The sequence below is a fragment of the Andrena cerasifolii genome, chromosome 6 (genome assembly GCF_050908995.1).
Source record: "Andrena cerasifolii isolate SP2316 chromosome 6, iyAndCera1_principal, whole genome shotgun sequence".
In the NCBI taxonomy this organism is placed as follows: Eukaryota; Metazoa; Arthropoda; class Insecta; order Hymenoptera; family Andrenidae; genus Andrena; species Andrena cerasifolii.
The window spans coordinates 1,280,002-1,292,485 of record NC_135123.1 but is presented as its reverse complement, the minus strand read 5'-3'; the positions used below and the strand labels follow the sequence as shown (position 1 = coordinate 1,292,485).

At 39.3% G+C, this 12,484-nt stretch overlaps 19 non-coding genes and 23 pseudogenes across 19 annotated transcripts; all 42 read left to right on the top strand.

The window, feature by feature from the left end:
- Positions 1-24: 24 nt before the first annotated feature.
- Positions 25-145, top strand: LOC143370699 (5S ribosomal RNA). The gene has a single exon (XR_013085804.1). It is a non-coding gene; the product is annotated as a 5S ribosomal RNA (ribosomal RNA).
- Positions 146-324: 179 nt separating this feature from the next.
- On the top strand, positions 325-445 carry LOC143370698 (5S ribosomal RNA). Its single transcript, XR_013085803.1, has one exon. It is a non-coding gene; the product is annotated as a 5S ribosomal RNA (ribosomal RNA).
- A 179-nt stretch (positions 446-624) lies between these two features.
- Positions 625-745, top strand: LOC143370697 (5S ribosomal RNA). The gene has a single exon (XR_013085802.1). It is a non-coding gene; the product is annotated as a 5S ribosomal RNA (ribosomal RNA).
- Positions 746-924: 179 nt separating this feature from the next.
- Positions 925-1,045, top strand: LOC143371045 (5S ribosomal RNA; annotated as a pseudogene).
- Positions 1,046-1,224: 179 nt separating this feature from the next.
- LOC143370805 (5S ribosomal RNA) lies at positions 1,225-1,345 on the top strand. Its single transcript, XR_013085906.1, has one exon. It is a non-coding gene; the product is annotated as a 5S ribosomal RNA (ribosomal RNA).
- A 179-nt stretch (positions 1,346-1,524) lies between these two features.
- Positions 1,525-1,645, top strand: LOC143370696 (5S ribosomal RNA). Its single transcript, XR_013085801.1, has one exon. It is a non-coding gene; the product is annotated as a 5S ribosomal RNA (ribosomal RNA).
- Positions 1,646-1,824: 179 nt separating this feature from the next.
- LOC143370695 (5S ribosomal RNA) lies at positions 1,825-1,945 on the top strand. The gene has a single exon (XR_013085800.1). It is a non-coding gene; the product is annotated as a 5S ribosomal RNA (ribosomal RNA).
- A 179-nt stretch (positions 1,946-2,124) lies between these two features.
- On the top strand, positions 2,125-2,245 carry LOC143370693 (5S ribosomal RNA). The gene has a single exon (XR_013085798.1). It is a non-coding gene; the product is annotated as a 5S ribosomal RNA (ribosomal RNA).
- A 179-nt stretch (positions 2,246-2,424) lies between these two features.
- Positions 2,425-2,545, top strand: LOC143370804 (5S ribosomal RNA). The gene has a single exon (XR_013085905.1). It is a non-coding gene; the product is annotated as a 5S ribosomal RNA (ribosomal RNA).
- A 179-nt stretch (positions 2,546-2,724) lies between these two features.
- LOC143371004 (5S ribosomal RNA) lies at positions 2,725-2,846 on the top strand (annotated as a pseudogene).
- A 176-nt stretch (positions 2,847-3,022) lies between these two features.
- On the top strand, positions 3,023-3,143 carry LOC143370692 (5S ribosomal RNA). The gene has a single exon (XR_013085797.1). It is a non-coding gene; the product is annotated as a 5S ribosomal RNA (ribosomal RNA).
- Positions 3,144-3,322: 179 nt separating this feature from the next.
- LOC143370961 (5S ribosomal RNA) lies at positions 3,323-3,443 on the top strand (annotated as a pseudogene).
- Positions 3,444-3,622: 179 nt separating this feature from the next.
- Positions 3,623-3,743, top strand: LOC143371008 (5S ribosomal RNA; annotated as a pseudogene).
- Positions 3,744-3,922: 179 nt separating this feature from the next.
- On the top strand, positions 3,923-4,043 carry LOC143371026 (5S ribosomal RNA; annotated as a pseudogene).
- A 179-nt stretch (positions 4,044-4,222) lies between these two features.
- LOC143370691 (5S ribosomal RNA) lies at positions 4,223-4,343 on the top strand. Its single transcript, XR_013085796.1, has one exon. It is a non-coding gene; the product is annotated as a 5S ribosomal RNA (ribosomal RNA).
- A 179-nt stretch (positions 4,344-4,522) lies between these two features.
- Positions 4,523-4,643, top strand: LOC143371025 (5S ribosomal RNA; annotated as a pseudogene).
- A 179-nt stretch (positions 4,644-4,822) lies between these two features.
- Positions 4,823-4,943, top strand: LOC143370960 (5S ribosomal RNA; annotated as a pseudogene).
- A 179-nt stretch (positions 4,944-5,122) lies between these two features.
- On the top strand, positions 5,123-5,243 carry LOC143370959 (5S ribosomal RNA; annotated as a pseudogene).
- A 179-nt stretch (positions 5,244-5,422) lies between these two features.
- Positions 5,423-5,543, top strand: LOC143370958 (5S ribosomal RNA; annotated as a pseudogene).
- Positions 5,544-5,722: 179 nt separating this feature from the next.
- On the top strand, positions 5,723-5,843 carry LOC143371007 (5S ribosomal RNA; annotated as a pseudogene).
- A 179-nt stretch (positions 5,844-6,022) lies between these two features.
- On the top strand, positions 6,023-6,143 carry LOC143371024 (5S ribosomal RNA; annotated as a pseudogene).
- Positions 6,144-6,322: 179 nt separating this feature from the next.
- LOC143370690 (5S ribosomal RNA) lies at positions 6,323-6,443 on the top strand. The gene has a single exon (XR_013085795.1). It is a non-coding gene; the product is annotated as a 5S ribosomal RNA (ribosomal RNA).
- A 179-nt stretch (positions 6,444-6,622) lies between these two features.
- On the top strand, positions 6,623-6,743 carry LOC143371023 (5S ribosomal RNA; annotated as a pseudogene).
- Positions 6,744-6,922: 179 nt separating this feature from the next.
- LOC143370957 (5S ribosomal RNA) lies at positions 6,923-7,043 on the top strand (annotated as a pseudogene).
- A 179-nt stretch (positions 7,044-7,222) lies between these two features.
- LOC143370956 (5S ribosomal RNA) lies at positions 7,223-7,343 on the top strand (annotated as a pseudogene).
- Positions 7,344-7,522: 179 nt separating this feature from the next.
- Positions 7,523-7,643, top strand: LOC143371049 (5S ribosomal RNA; annotated as a pseudogene).
- Positions 7,644-7,822: 179 nt separating this feature from the next.
- On the top strand, positions 7,823-7,943 carry LOC143370688 (5S ribosomal RNA). The gene has a single exon (XR_013085794.1). It is a non-coding gene; the product is annotated as a 5S ribosomal RNA (ribosomal RNA).
- Positions 7,944-8,122: 179 nt separating this feature from the next.
- On the top strand, positions 8,123-8,243 carry LOC143371021 (5S ribosomal RNA; annotated as a pseudogene).
- A 179-nt stretch (positions 8,244-8,422) lies between these two features.
- On the top strand, positions 8,423-8,543 carry LOC143370687 (5S ribosomal RNA). The gene has a single exon (XR_013085793.1). It is a non-coding gene; the product is annotated as a 5S ribosomal RNA (ribosomal RNA).
- A 179-nt stretch (positions 8,544-8,722) lies between these two features.
- Positions 8,723-8,843, top strand: LOC143371020 (5S ribosomal RNA; annotated as a pseudogene).
- Positions 8,844-9,022: 179 nt separating this feature from the next.
- On the top strand, positions 9,023-9,143 carry LOC143370955 (5S ribosomal RNA; annotated as a pseudogene).
- A 179-nt stretch (positions 9,144-9,322) lies between these two features.
- On the top strand, positions 9,323-9,443 carry LOC143370954 (5S ribosomal RNA; annotated as a pseudogene).
- Positions 9,444-9,622: 179 nt separating this feature from the next.
- On the top strand, positions 9,623-9,743 carry LOC143370686 (5S ribosomal RNA). Its single transcript, XR_013085792.1, has one exon. It is a non-coding gene; the product is annotated as a 5S ribosomal RNA (ribosomal RNA).
- A 179-nt stretch (positions 9,744-9,922) lies between these two features.
- Positions 9,923-10,043, top strand: LOC143371019 (5S ribosomal RNA; annotated as a pseudogene).
- Positions 10,044-10,222: 179 nt separating this feature from the next.
- On the top strand, positions 10,223-10,343 carry LOC143370685 (5S ribosomal RNA). The gene has a single exon (XR_013085791.1). It is a non-coding gene; the product is annotated as a 5S ribosomal RNA (ribosomal RNA).
- Positions 10,344-10,522: 179 nt separating this feature from the next.
- LOC143371018 (5S ribosomal RNA) lies at positions 10,523-10,643 on the top strand (annotated as a pseudogene).
- A 179-nt stretch (positions 10,644-10,822) lies between these two features.
- Positions 10,823-10,943, top strand: LOC143370817 (5S ribosomal RNA). Its single transcript, XR_013085918.1, has one exon. It is a non-coding gene; the product is annotated as a 5S ribosomal RNA (ribosomal RNA).
- Positions 10,944-11,122: 179 nt separating this feature from the next.
- On the top strand, positions 11,123-11,243 carry LOC143371038 (5S ribosomal RNA; annotated as a pseudogene).
- A 179-nt stretch (positions 11,244-11,422) lies between these two features.
- Positions 11,423-11,543, top strand: LOC143370684 (5S ribosomal RNA). Its single transcript, XR_013085790.1, has one exon. It is a non-coding gene; the product is annotated as a 5S ribosomal RNA (ribosomal RNA).
- Positions 11,544-11,725: 182 nt separating this feature from the next.
- On the top strand, positions 11,726-11,846 carry LOC143370683 (5S ribosomal RNA). Its single transcript, XR_013085789.1, has one exon. It is a non-coding gene; the product is annotated as a 5S ribosomal RNA (ribosomal RNA).
- A 179-nt stretch (positions 11,847-12,025) lies between these two features.
- Positions 12,026-12,146, top strand: LOC143370681 (5S ribosomal RNA). Its single transcript, XR_013085787.1, has one exon. It is a non-coding gene; the product is annotated as a 5S ribosomal RNA (ribosomal RNA).
- A 179-nt stretch (positions 12,147-12,325) lies between these two features.
- On the top strand, positions 12,326-12,446 carry LOC143370953 (5S ribosomal RNA; annotated as a pseudogene).
- Positions 12,447-12,484: the final 38 nt, after the last annotated feature.

Below are 12,484 nucleotides of genomic sequence, written 5' to 3'. Positions count from 1 at the left end.
TTCGATAAATAAAACTGTATTTTTACCAACGACCATTCTATGTCTGTAAAACACCAGTTCTCGTCCGATCACTGAAGTTAAGCGACATTGGGCGTGGTTAGTACTTGGATGGGTGACCGCTTGGGAATACCGCGTGTTGTTGGTAGTATTTTTTTCATACCGCTCCGTTTTTGCAGTTTGTAACTATGACAGTGACTATTCTAAACTATTTTATTTAGCTTCGCTTCTCTGTCGGTTTTTTTGTAGTGCGGACCTGTCAGAAATTCATTTCCACTCATTGTCAACGTAAGTACCAATTTCTTCGATAAATAAAACCGTATTTTTACCAACGACCATTCTATGTCTGTAAAACACCAGTTCTCGTCCGATCACTGAAGTTAAGCGACATTGGGCGTGGTTAGTACTTGGATGGGTGACCGCTTGGGAATACCGCGTGTTGTTGGTAGTATTTTTTTCATACCCCTCCATTTTTGCAGTTTGTAACTATGACAGTGAGTATTCTTAACTATTTTATTTAGCTTCACTTCTCTGTCGGTTTTTTTGTAGTGCGGACCTGTCAGAAATTCATTTCCACTCATTGTCAACGTAAGTACCAATTTCTTCGATAAATAAAACCGTATTTTTACCAACGACCATTCTATGTCTGTAAAACACCAGTTCTCGTCCGATCACTGAAGTTAAGCGACATTGGGCGTGGTTAGTACTTGGATGGGTGACCGCTTGGGAATACCGCGTGTTGTTGGTAGTATTTTTTTCATACCGCTCCATTTTTGCAGTTTGTAACTATGACAGTGACTATTCTAAACTATTTTATTTAGCTTCACTTCTCTGTCCGTTTCTTTGTAGTACGGACCTGTCGGAAATTCATTTCCACTCATTGTCAACGTAAGTACCAATTTCTTCGATAAATAAAACCGTATTTTTACCAACGACCATTCTATTTCTGTAAAACACCAGTTCTCGTCCCATCACTGAATTTAAGCGACATTGGGCGTGGTTAGTACTTGGATTGGTGACCGCTTGGGAATACCGCGTGTTGTTGGTAGTATTTTCTTCATACCGCTCCAATTTTGCAGTTTCCAACTATGACAGTGACTATTCTAAACTATTTTATTTAGCTTCACTTCTCTGTCCGTTTCTTTGTAGTACGGACCTGTCGGAAATTCATTTCCACTCATTGTCAACGTAAGTACCAATTTCTTCGATAAATAAAACCGTATTTTTACCAACGACCATTCTATGTCTGTAAAACACCAGTTCTCGTCCGATCACTGAAGTTAAGCGACATTGGGCGTGGTTAGTACTTGGATGGTTGACCGCTTGGGAATACCGCGTGTTGTTGGTAGTATTTTCTTCATACCGCTCCAATTTTGCAGTTTCCAACTATGACAGTGACTATTCTAAACTATTTTATTTAGCTTCACTTCTCTGTCCGTTTCTTTGTAGTGCGGACCTGTCAGAAATTCATTTTCACTCATTGTCAATGTTAGTACCAATTTCTTCGATAAATAAAACTGTATTTTTACCAACGACCATTCTATGTCTGTAAAACACCAGTTCTCGTCCGATCACTGAAGTTAAGCGACATTGGGCGTGGTTAGTACTTGGATGGGTGACCGCTTGGGAATACCGCGTGTTGTTGGTAGTATTTTTTTCATACCGCTCCGTTTTTGCAGTTTGTAACTATGACAGTGACTATTCTAAACTATTTTATTTAGCTTCGCTTCTCTGTCGGTTTTTTTGTAGTGCGGACCTGTCAGAAATTCATTTCCACTCATTGTCAACGTAAGTACCAATTTCTTCGATAAATAAAACCGTATTTTTACCAACGACCATTCTATGTCTGTAAAACACCAGTTCTCGTCCGATCACTGAAGTTAAGCGACATTGGGCGTGGTTAGTACTTGGATGGGTGACCGCTTGGGAATACCGCGTGTTGTTGGTAGTATTTTTTTCATACCCCTCCATTTTTGCAGTTTGTAACTATGACAGTGAGTATTCTTAACTATTTTATTTAGCTTCACTTCTCTGTCGATTTTTTTGTAGTGCGGACCTGTCAGAAATTCATTTCCACTCATTGTCAACGTAAGTACCAATTTCTTCGATAAATAAAACCGTATTTTTACCAACGACCATTCTATGTCTGTAAAACACCAGTTCTCGTCCGATCACTGAAGTTAAGCGACATTGGGCGTGGTTAGTACTTGGATGGGTGACCGCTTGGGAATACCGCGTGTTGTTGGTAGTATTTTCTTCATACCGCTCCAATTTTGCAGTTTCCAACTATGACAGTGACTATTCTAAACTATTTTATTTAGCTTCACTTCTCTGTCCGTTCCTTTGTAGTGCGGACCTGTCAGAAATTCATTTCCACTCATTGTCAACGTAACTACCAATTTCTTCGATAAATAAAACCGTATTTTTACCAACGACCATTCTATGTCTGTAAAACACCAGTTCTCGTCCGATCACTGAAGTTAAGCGACATTGGGCGTGGTTAGTACTTGGATGGTTGACCGCTTGGGAATACCGCGTGTTGTTGGTAGTATTTTCTTCATACCGCTCCAATTTTGCAGTTTCCAACTATGACAGTGACTATTCTAAACTATTTTATTTAGCTTCACTTCTCTGTCCGTTTCTTTGTAGTGCGGACCTGTCAGAAATTCATTTTCACTCATTGTCAATGTTAGTACCAATTTCTTCGATAAATAAAACTGTATTTTTACCAACGACCATTCTATGTCTGTAAAACACCAGTTCTCGTCCGATCACTGAACTTAAGCGACATTGGGCGTGGTTAGTACTTGGATGGGTGACCGCTTGGGAATACCGCGTTGTTGGTAGTATTTTTTTCATACCGCTCCGTTTTTGCAGTTTGTAACTATGACAGTGACTATTCTAAACTATTTTATTTAGCTTCGCTTCTCTGTCGGTTTTTTTGTAGTGCGGACCTGTCAGAAATTCATTTCCACTCATTGTCAACGTAAGTACCAATTTCTTCGATAAATAAAACCGTATTTTTACCAACGACCATTCTATGTCTGTAAAACACCAGTTCTCGTCCGATCACTGAAGTTAAGCGACATTGGGCGTGGTTAGTACTTGGATGGGTGACCGCTTGGGAATACCGCGTGTTGTTGGTAGTATTTTCTTCATACCGCTCCAATTTTGCAGTTTCCAACTATGACAGTGACTATTCTAAACTATTTTATTTAGCTTCACTTCTCTGTCCGTTCCTTTGTAGTGCGGACCTGTCAGAAATTCATTTTCACTCATTGTCAATGTTAGTACCAATTTCTTCGATAAATAAAACTGTATTTTTACCAACGACCATTCTATGTCTGTAAAACACCAGTTCTCGTCCGATCACTGAAGTTAAGCGACATTGGGCGTGGTTAGTACTTGGAAGGTTGACCGCTTGGGAATACCGCGTGTTGTTGGTAGTATTTTTTTCATACCGCTCCGTTTTTGCAGTTTGTAACTATGACAGTGACTATTCTAAACTATTTTATTTAGCTTCACTTCTCTGTCGTTTTTTTTGTAGTGCGGACCTGTCAGAAATTCATTTCCACTCATTGTCAACGTAAGTACCAATTTCTTCGATAAATAAAACCGTATTTTTACCAACGACCATTCTATGTCTGTAAAACACCAGTTCTCGTCCCATCACTGAATTTAAGCGACATTGGGCGTGGTTAGTACTTGGAAGGTTGACCGCTTGGGAATACCGCGTGTTGTTGGTAGTATTTTTTTCATACCGCTCCGTTTTTGCAGTTTGTAACTATGACAGTGAGTATTCTTAACTATTTTATTTAGCTTCACTTCTCTGTCGGTTTTTTTGTAGTGCGGACCTGTCAGAAATTCATTTCCACTCATTATCAACGTAAGTACCAATTTCTTCGATAAATAAAACCGTATTTTTACCAACGACCATTCTATGTCTGTAAAACACCAGTTCTCGTCCCATCACTGAATTTAAGCGACATTGGGCGTGGTTAGTACTTGGATTGGTGACCGCTTGGGAATACCGCGTGTTGTTGGTAGTATTTTCTTCATACCGCTCCAATTTTGCAGTTTCCAACTATGACAGTGACTATTCTAAACTATTTTATTTAGCTTCACTTCCCTGTCCGTTTCTTTGTAGTGCGGACCTGTCAGAAATTCATTTTCACTCATTGTCAACGTAAGTACCAAGTTTTTCGATAAATAAAACCGTATTTTTACCAACGACCATTCTATGTCTGTAAAACACCAGTTCTCGTCCGATCACTGAAGTTAAGCGACATTGGGCGTGGTTAGTACTTGGATGGGTGACCGCTTGGGAATACCGCGTGTTGTTGGTAGTATTTTTTTCATACCGCTCCATTTTTGCAGTTTGTAACTATGACAGTGACTATTCTAAACTATTTTATTTAGCTTCACTTCTCTGTCCGTTTCTTTGTAGTACGGACCTGTCGGAAATTCATTTCCACTCATTGTCAACGTAAGTACCAATTTCTTCGATAAATAAAACCGTATTTTTACCAACGACCATTCTATGTCTGTAAAACACCAGTTCTCGTCCCATCACTGAATTTAAGCGACATTGGGCGTGGTTAGTACTTGGATTGGTGACCGCTTGGGAATACCGCGTGTTGTTGGTAGTATTTTCTTCATACCGCTCCAATTTTGCAGTTTCCAACTATGACAGTGACTATTCTAAACTATTTTATTTAGCTTCACTTCTCTGTCCGTTTCTTTGTAGTGCGGACCTGTCAGAAATTCATTTTCACTCATTGTCAATGTTAGTACCAATTTCTTCGATAAATAAAACTGTATTTTTACCAACGACCATTCTATGTCTGTAAAACACCAGTTCTCGTCCGATCACTGAAGTTAAGCGACATTGGGCGTGGTTAGTACTTGGAAGGTTGACCGCTTGGGAATACCGCGTGTTGTTGGTAGTATTTTTTTCATACCGCTCCATTTTTGCAGTTTGTAACTATGACAGTGACTATTCTAAACTATTTTATTTAGCTTCACTTCTCTGTCCGTTTCTTTGTAGTACGGACCTGTCGGAAATTCATTTCCACTCATTGTCAACGTAAGTACCAATTTCTTCGATAAATAAAACCGTATTTTTACCAACGACCATTCTATGTCTGTAAAACACCAGTTCTCGTCCGATCACTGAAGTTAAGCGACATTGGGCGTGGTTAGTACTTGGAAGGTTGACCGCTTGGGAATACCGCGTGTTGTTGGTAGTATTTTTTTCATACCGCTCCATTTTTGCAGTTTGTAACTATGACAGTGACTATTCTAAACTATTTTATTTAGCTTCACTTCTCTGTCCGTTTCTTTGTAGTGCGGACCTGTCAGAAATTCATTTTCACTCATTGTCAATGTTAGTACCAATTTCTTCGATAAATAAAACTGTATTTTTACCAACGACCATTCTATGTCTGTAAAACACCAGTTCTCGTCCGATCACTGAAGTTAAGCGACATTGGGCGTGGTTAGTACTTGGAAGGTTGACCGCTTGGGAATACCGCGTGTTGTTGGTAGTATTTTTTTCATACCGCTCCGTTTTTGCAGTTTGTAACTATGACAGTGACTATTCTAAACTATTTTATTTAGCTTCACTTCTCTGTCGTTTTTTTTGTAGTGCGGACCTGTCAGAAATTCATTTCCACTCATTGTCAACGTAAGTACCAATTTCTTCGATAAATAAAACCGTATTTTTACCAACGACCATTCTATGTCTGTAAAACACCAGTTCTCGTCCCATCACTGAATTTAAGCGACATTGGGCGTGGTTAGTACTTGGAAGGTTGACCGCTTGGGAATACCGCGTGTTGTTGGTAGTATTTTTTTCATACCGCTCCGTTTTTGCAGTTTGTAACTATGACAGTGAGTATTCTTAACTATTTTATTTAGCTTCACTTCTCTGTCGGTTTTTTTGTAGTGCGGACCTGTCAGAAATTCATTTCCACTCATTATCAACGTAAGTACCAATTTCTTCGATAAATAAAACCGTATTTTTACCAACGACCATTCTATGTCTGTAAAACACCAGTTCTCGTCCCATCACTGAATTTAAGCGACATTGGGCGTGGTTAGTACTTGGATTGGTGACCGCTTGGGAATACCGCGTGTTGTTGGTAGTATTTTCTTCATACCGCTCCAATTTTGCAGTTTCCAACTATGACAGTGACTATTCTAAACTATTTTATTTAGCTTCACTTCCCTGTCCGTTTCTTTGTAGTGCGGACCTGTCAGAAATTCATTTTCACTCATTGTCAACGTAAGTACCAAGTTTTTCGATAAATAAAACCGTATTTTTACCAACGACCATTCTATGTCTGTAAAACACCAGTTCTCGTCCGATCACTGAAGTTAAGCGACATTGGGCGTGGTTAGTACTTGGATGGGTGACCGCTTGGGAATACCGCGTGTTGTTGGTAGTATTTTTTTCATACCGCTCCATTTTTGCAGTTTGTAACTATGACAGTGACTATTCTAAACTATTTTATTTAGCTTCACTTCTCTGTCCGTTTCTTTGTAGTACGGACCTGTCGGAAATTCATTTCCACTCATTGTCAACGTAAGTACCAATTTCTTCGATAAATAAAACCGTATTTTTACCAACGACCATTCTATGTCTGTAAAACACCAGTTCTCGTCCCATCACTGAATTTAAGCGACATTGGGCGTGGTTAGTACTTGGATTGGTGACCGCTTGGGAATACCGCGTGTTGTTGGTAGTATTTTCTTCATACCGCTCCAATTTTGCAGTTTCCAACTATGACAGTGACTATTCTAAACTATTTTATTTAGCTTCACTTCTCTGTCCGTTTCTTTGTAGTGCGGACCTGTCAGAAATTCATTTTCACTCATTGTCAATGTTAGTACCAATTTCTTCGATAAATAAAACTGTATTTTTACCAACGACCATTCTATGTCTGTAAAACACCAGTTCTCGTCCGATCACTGAAGTTAAGCGACATTGGGCGTGGTTAGTACTTGGAAGGTTGACCGCTTGGGAATACCGCGTGTTGTTGGTAGTATTTTTTTCATACCGCTCCATTTTTGCAGTTTGTAACTATGACAGTGACTATTCTAAACTATTTTATTTAGCTTCACTTCTCTGTCCGTTTCTTTGTAGTGCGGACCTGTCAGAAATTCATTTTCACTCATTGTCAATGTTAGTACCAATTTCTTCGATAAATAAAACTGTATTTTTACCAACGACCATTCTATGTCTGTAAAACACCAGTTCTCGTCCGATCACTGAAGTTAAGCGACATTGGGCGTGGTTAGTACTTGGAAGGTTGACCGCTTGGGAATACCGCGTGTTGTTGGTAGTATTTTTTTCATACCGCTCCATTTTTGCAGTTTGTAACTATGACAGTGACTATTCTAAACTATTTTATTTAGCTTCACTTCTCTGTCCGTTTCTTTGTAGTACGGACCTGTCGGAAATTCATTTCCACTCATTGTCAACGTAAGTACCAATTTCTTCGATAAATAAAACCGTATTTTTACCAACGACCATTCTATGTCTGTAAAACACCAGTTCTCGTCCCATCACTGAATTTAAGCGACATTGAAAGTGGTTAGTACTTGGATGGGTGACCGCTTGGGAATACCGCGTGTTGTTGGTAGTATTTTTTTCATACCGCTCCGTTTTTGCAGTTTGTAACTATGACAGTGACTATTCTAAACTATTTTATTTAGCTTCACTTCTCTGTCGTTTTTTTTGTAGTGCGGACCTGTCAGAAATTCATTTCCACTCATTGTCAACGTGAGTACCAATTTCTTCGATAAATAAAACCGTATTTTTACCAACGACCATTCTATGTCTGTAAAACACCAGTTCTCGTCCGATCACTGAAGTTAAGCGACATTGGGCGTGGTTAGTACTTGGATGGGTGACCGCTTGGGAATACCGCGTGTTGTTGGTAGTATTTTCTTCATACCGCTCCGTTTTTGCAGTTTGTAACTATGACAGTGAGTATTCTTAACTATTTTATTTAGCTTCACTTCTCTGTCGGTTTTTTTGTAGTGCGGACCTGTCAGAAATTCATTTCCACTCATTATCAACGTAAGTACCAATTTCTTCGATAAATAAAACCGTATTTTTACCAACGACCATTCTATGTCTGTAAAACACCAGTTCTCGTCCCATCACTGAATTTAAGCGACATTGGGCGTGGTTAGTACTTGGATTGGTGACCGCTTGGGAATACCGCGTGTTGTTGGTAGTATTTTCTTCATACCGCTCCAATTTTGCAGTTTCCAACTATGACAGTGACTATTCTAAACTATTTTATTTAGCTTCACTTCTCTGTCCGTTTCTTTGTAGTGCGGACCTGTCAGAAATTCATTTTCACTCATTGTCAACGTAAGTACCAAGTTTTTCGATAAATAAAACCGTATTTTTACCAACGACCATTCTATGTCTGTAAAACACCAGTTCTCGTCCGATCACTGAAGTTAAGCGACATTGGGCGTGGTTAGTACTTGGATGGGTGACCGCTTGGGAATACCGCGTGTTGTTGGTAGTATTTTTTTCATACCGCTCCATTTTTGCAGTTTGTAACTATGACAGTGACTATTCTAAACTATTTTATTTAGCTTCACTTCTCTGTCCGTTTCTTTGTAGTACGGACCTGTCGGAAATTCATTTCCACTCATTGTCAACGTAAGTACCAATTTCTTCGATAAATAAAACCGTATTTTTACCAACGACCATTCTATGTCTGTAAAACACCAGTTCTCGTCCCATCACTGAATTTAAGCGACATTGGGCGTGGTTAGTACTTGGATTGGTGACCGCTTGGGAATACCGCGTGTTGTTGGTAGTATTTTCTTCATACCGCTCCAATTTTGCAGTTTCCAACTATGACAGTGACTATTCTAAACTATTTTATTTAGCTTCACTTCTCTGTCCGTTTCTTTGTAGTGCGGACCTGTCAGAAATTCATTTTCACTCATTGTCAATGTTAGTACCAATTTCTTCGATAAATAAAACTGTATTTTTACCAACGACCATTCTATGTCTGTAAAACACCAGTTCTCGTCCGATCACTGAAGTTAAGCGACATTGGGCGTGGTTAGTACTTGGAAGGTTGACCGCTTGGGAATACCGCGTGTTGTTGGTAGTATTTTTTTCATACCGCTCCATTTTTGCAGTTTGTAACTATGACAGTGACTATTCTAAACTATTTTATTTAGCTTCACTTCTCTGTCCGTTTCTTTGTAGTGCGGACCTGTCAGAAATTCATTTTCACTCATTGTCAATGTTAGTACCAATTTCTTCGATAAATAAAACTGTATTTTTACCAACGACCATTCTATGTCTGTAAAACACCAGTTCTCGTCCGATCACTGAAGTTAAGCGACATTGGGCGTGGTTAGTACTTGGAAGGTTGACCGCTTGGGAATACCGCGTGTTGTTGGTAGTATTTTTTTCATACCGCTCCATTTTTGCAGTTTGTAACTATGACAGTGACTATTCTAAACTATTTTATTTAGCTTCACTTCTCTGTCCGTTTCTTTGTAGTGCGGACCTGTCAGAAATTCATTTTCACTCATTGTCAACGTAAGTACCAAGTTTTTCGATAAATAAAACCGTATTTTTACCAACGACCATTCTATGTCTGTAAAACACCAGTTCTCGTCCGATCACTGAAGTTAAGCGACATTGGGCGTGGTTAGTACTTGGATGGGTGACCGCTTGGGAATACCGCGTGTTGTTGGTAGTATTTTTTTCATACCGCTCCATTTTTGCAGTTTGTAACTATGACAGTGACTATTCTAAACTATTTTATTTAGCTTCACTTCTCTGTCCGTTTCTTTGTAGTACGGACCTGTCGGAAATTCATTTCCACTCATTGTCAACGTAAGTACCAATTTCTTCGATAAATAAAACCGTATTTTTACCAACGACCATTCTATGTCTGTAAAACACCAGTTCTCGTCCCATCACTGAATTTAAGCGACATTGGGCGTGGTTAGTACTTGGATTGGTGACCGCTTGGGAATACCGCGTGTTGTTGGTAGTATTTTCTTCATACCGCTCCAATTTTGCAGTTTCCAACTATGACAGTGACTATTCTAAACTATTTTATTTAGCTTCACTTCTCTGTCCGTTTCTTTGTAGTGCGGACCTGTCAGAAATTCATTTTCACTCATTGTCAACGTAAGTACCAAGTTTTTCGATAAATAAAACCGTATTTTTACCAACGACCATTCTATGTCTGTAAAACACCAGTTCTCGTCCGATCACTGAAGTTAAGCGACATTGGGCGTGGTTAGTACTTGGATGGGTGACCGCTTGGGAATACCGCGTGTTGTTGGTAGTATTTTTTTCATACCGCTCCATTTTTGCAGTTTGTAACTATGACAGTGACTATTCTAAACTATTTTATTTAGCTTCACTTCTCTGTCCGTTTCTTTGTAGTGCGGACCTGTCAGAAATTCATTTTCACTCATTGTCAATGTTAGTACCAATTTCTTCGATAAATAAAACTGTATTTTTACCAACGACCATTCTATGTCTGTAAAACACCAGTTCTCGTCCCATCACTGAATTTAAGCGACATTGGGCGTGGTTAGTACTTGGATTGGTGACCGCTTGGGAATACCGCGTGTTGTTGGTAGTATTTTCTTCATACCGCTCCAATTTTGCAGTTTCCAACTATGACAGTGACTATTCTAAACTATTTTATTTAGCTTCACTTCTCTGTCCGTTTCTTTGTAGTGCAGACCTGTCAGAAATTCATTTTCACTCATTGTCAACGTAAGTACCAAGTTTTTCGATAAATAAAACCGTATTTTTACCAACAACCATTCTATGTCTGTAAAACACCAGTTCTCGTGCGATCACTGAAGTTAAGCGACATTGGGCGTGGTTAGTACTTGGATGGGTGACCGCTTGGGAATACCGCGTGTTGTTGGTAGTATTTTTTTCATACCGCTCCATTTTTGCAGTTTGTAACTATGACAGTGACTATTCTAAACTATTTTATTTAGCTTCACTTCTCTGTCCGTTTCTTTGTAGTACGGACCTGTCGGAAATTCATTTCCACTCATTGTCAACGTAAGTACCAATTTCTTCGATAAATAAAACCGTATTTTTACCAACGACCATTCTATGTCTGTAAAACACCAGTTCTCGTCCCATCACTGAATTTAAGCGACATTGAACGTGGTTAGTACTTGGATGGGTGACCGCTTGGGAATACCGCGTGTTGTTGGTAGTATTTTTTTCATACCGCTCCGTTTTTGCAGTTTGTAACTATGACAGTGACTATTCTAAACTATTTTATTTAGCTTCACTTCTCTGTCGTTTTTTTTGTAGTGCGGACCTGTCAGAAATTCATTTCCACTCATTGTCAACGTGAGTACCAATTTCTTCGATAAATAAAACCGTATTTTTACCAACGACCATTCTATGTCTGTAAAACACCAGTTCTCGTCCGATCACTGAAGTTAAGCGACATTGGGCGTGGTTAGTACTTGGATGGGTGACCGCTTGGGAATACCGCGTGTTGTTGGTAGTATTTTCTTCATACCGCTCCATTTTTGCAGTTTGTAACTATGACAGTGAGTATATTAAACTATTTGATTTAGCTTCACTTCTCTGTCGGTTTTTTTTTTGTAGTGCGGACCTGTCAGAAATTCATTTCCACTCATTGTTAATGTTAGTTCCTATTTCTTCGATAAATAAAACCGTATTTTTACCAACGACCATTCTATGTCTGTAAAACACCAGTTCTCGTCCGATCACTGAAGTTAAGCGACATTGGGCGTGGTTAGTACTTGGATGGGTGACCGCTTGGGAATACCGCGTGTTGTTGGTAGTATTTTTTTCATACCCCTCCATTTTTGCAGTTTGTAACTATGACAGTGACTATTCTAAACTGTTTCATTTAGCTCCACTTCTCTGTCCGTTTTTTTGTAGTGCGGACCTGTCAGAAATTCATTTCCACTCATTGTTAATGTTAGTTCCAATTTCTTCGATAAATAAAACCGTATTTTTACCAACGACCATTCTATGTCTGTAAAACACCAGTTCTCGTCCGATCACTGAAGTTAAGCGACATTGGGCGTGGTTAGTACTTGGATGGGTGACCGCTTGGGAATACCGCGTGTTGTTGGTAGTATTTTCTTCATACCGCTCCAATTTTGCAGTTTCCAACTATGACAGTGACTATTCTAAACTATTCTATTTAGCTTCACTTCTCTGTCCGTTTCTTTGTAGTGCGGACCTGTCAGAAATTCATTTTCACTCATTGTCAATGTTAGTACCAATTTCTTCGATAAATAAAACCGTGTTTTTACCAACGACCATTCTATGTCTGTAAAACACCAGTTCTCGTCCGATCACTGAAGTTAAGCGACATTGGGCGTGGTTAGTACTTGGAAGGTTGACCGCTTGGGAATACCGCGTGTTGTTGGTAGTATTTTCTTCATACCGCTCCAATTTTGCAGTTTCCAA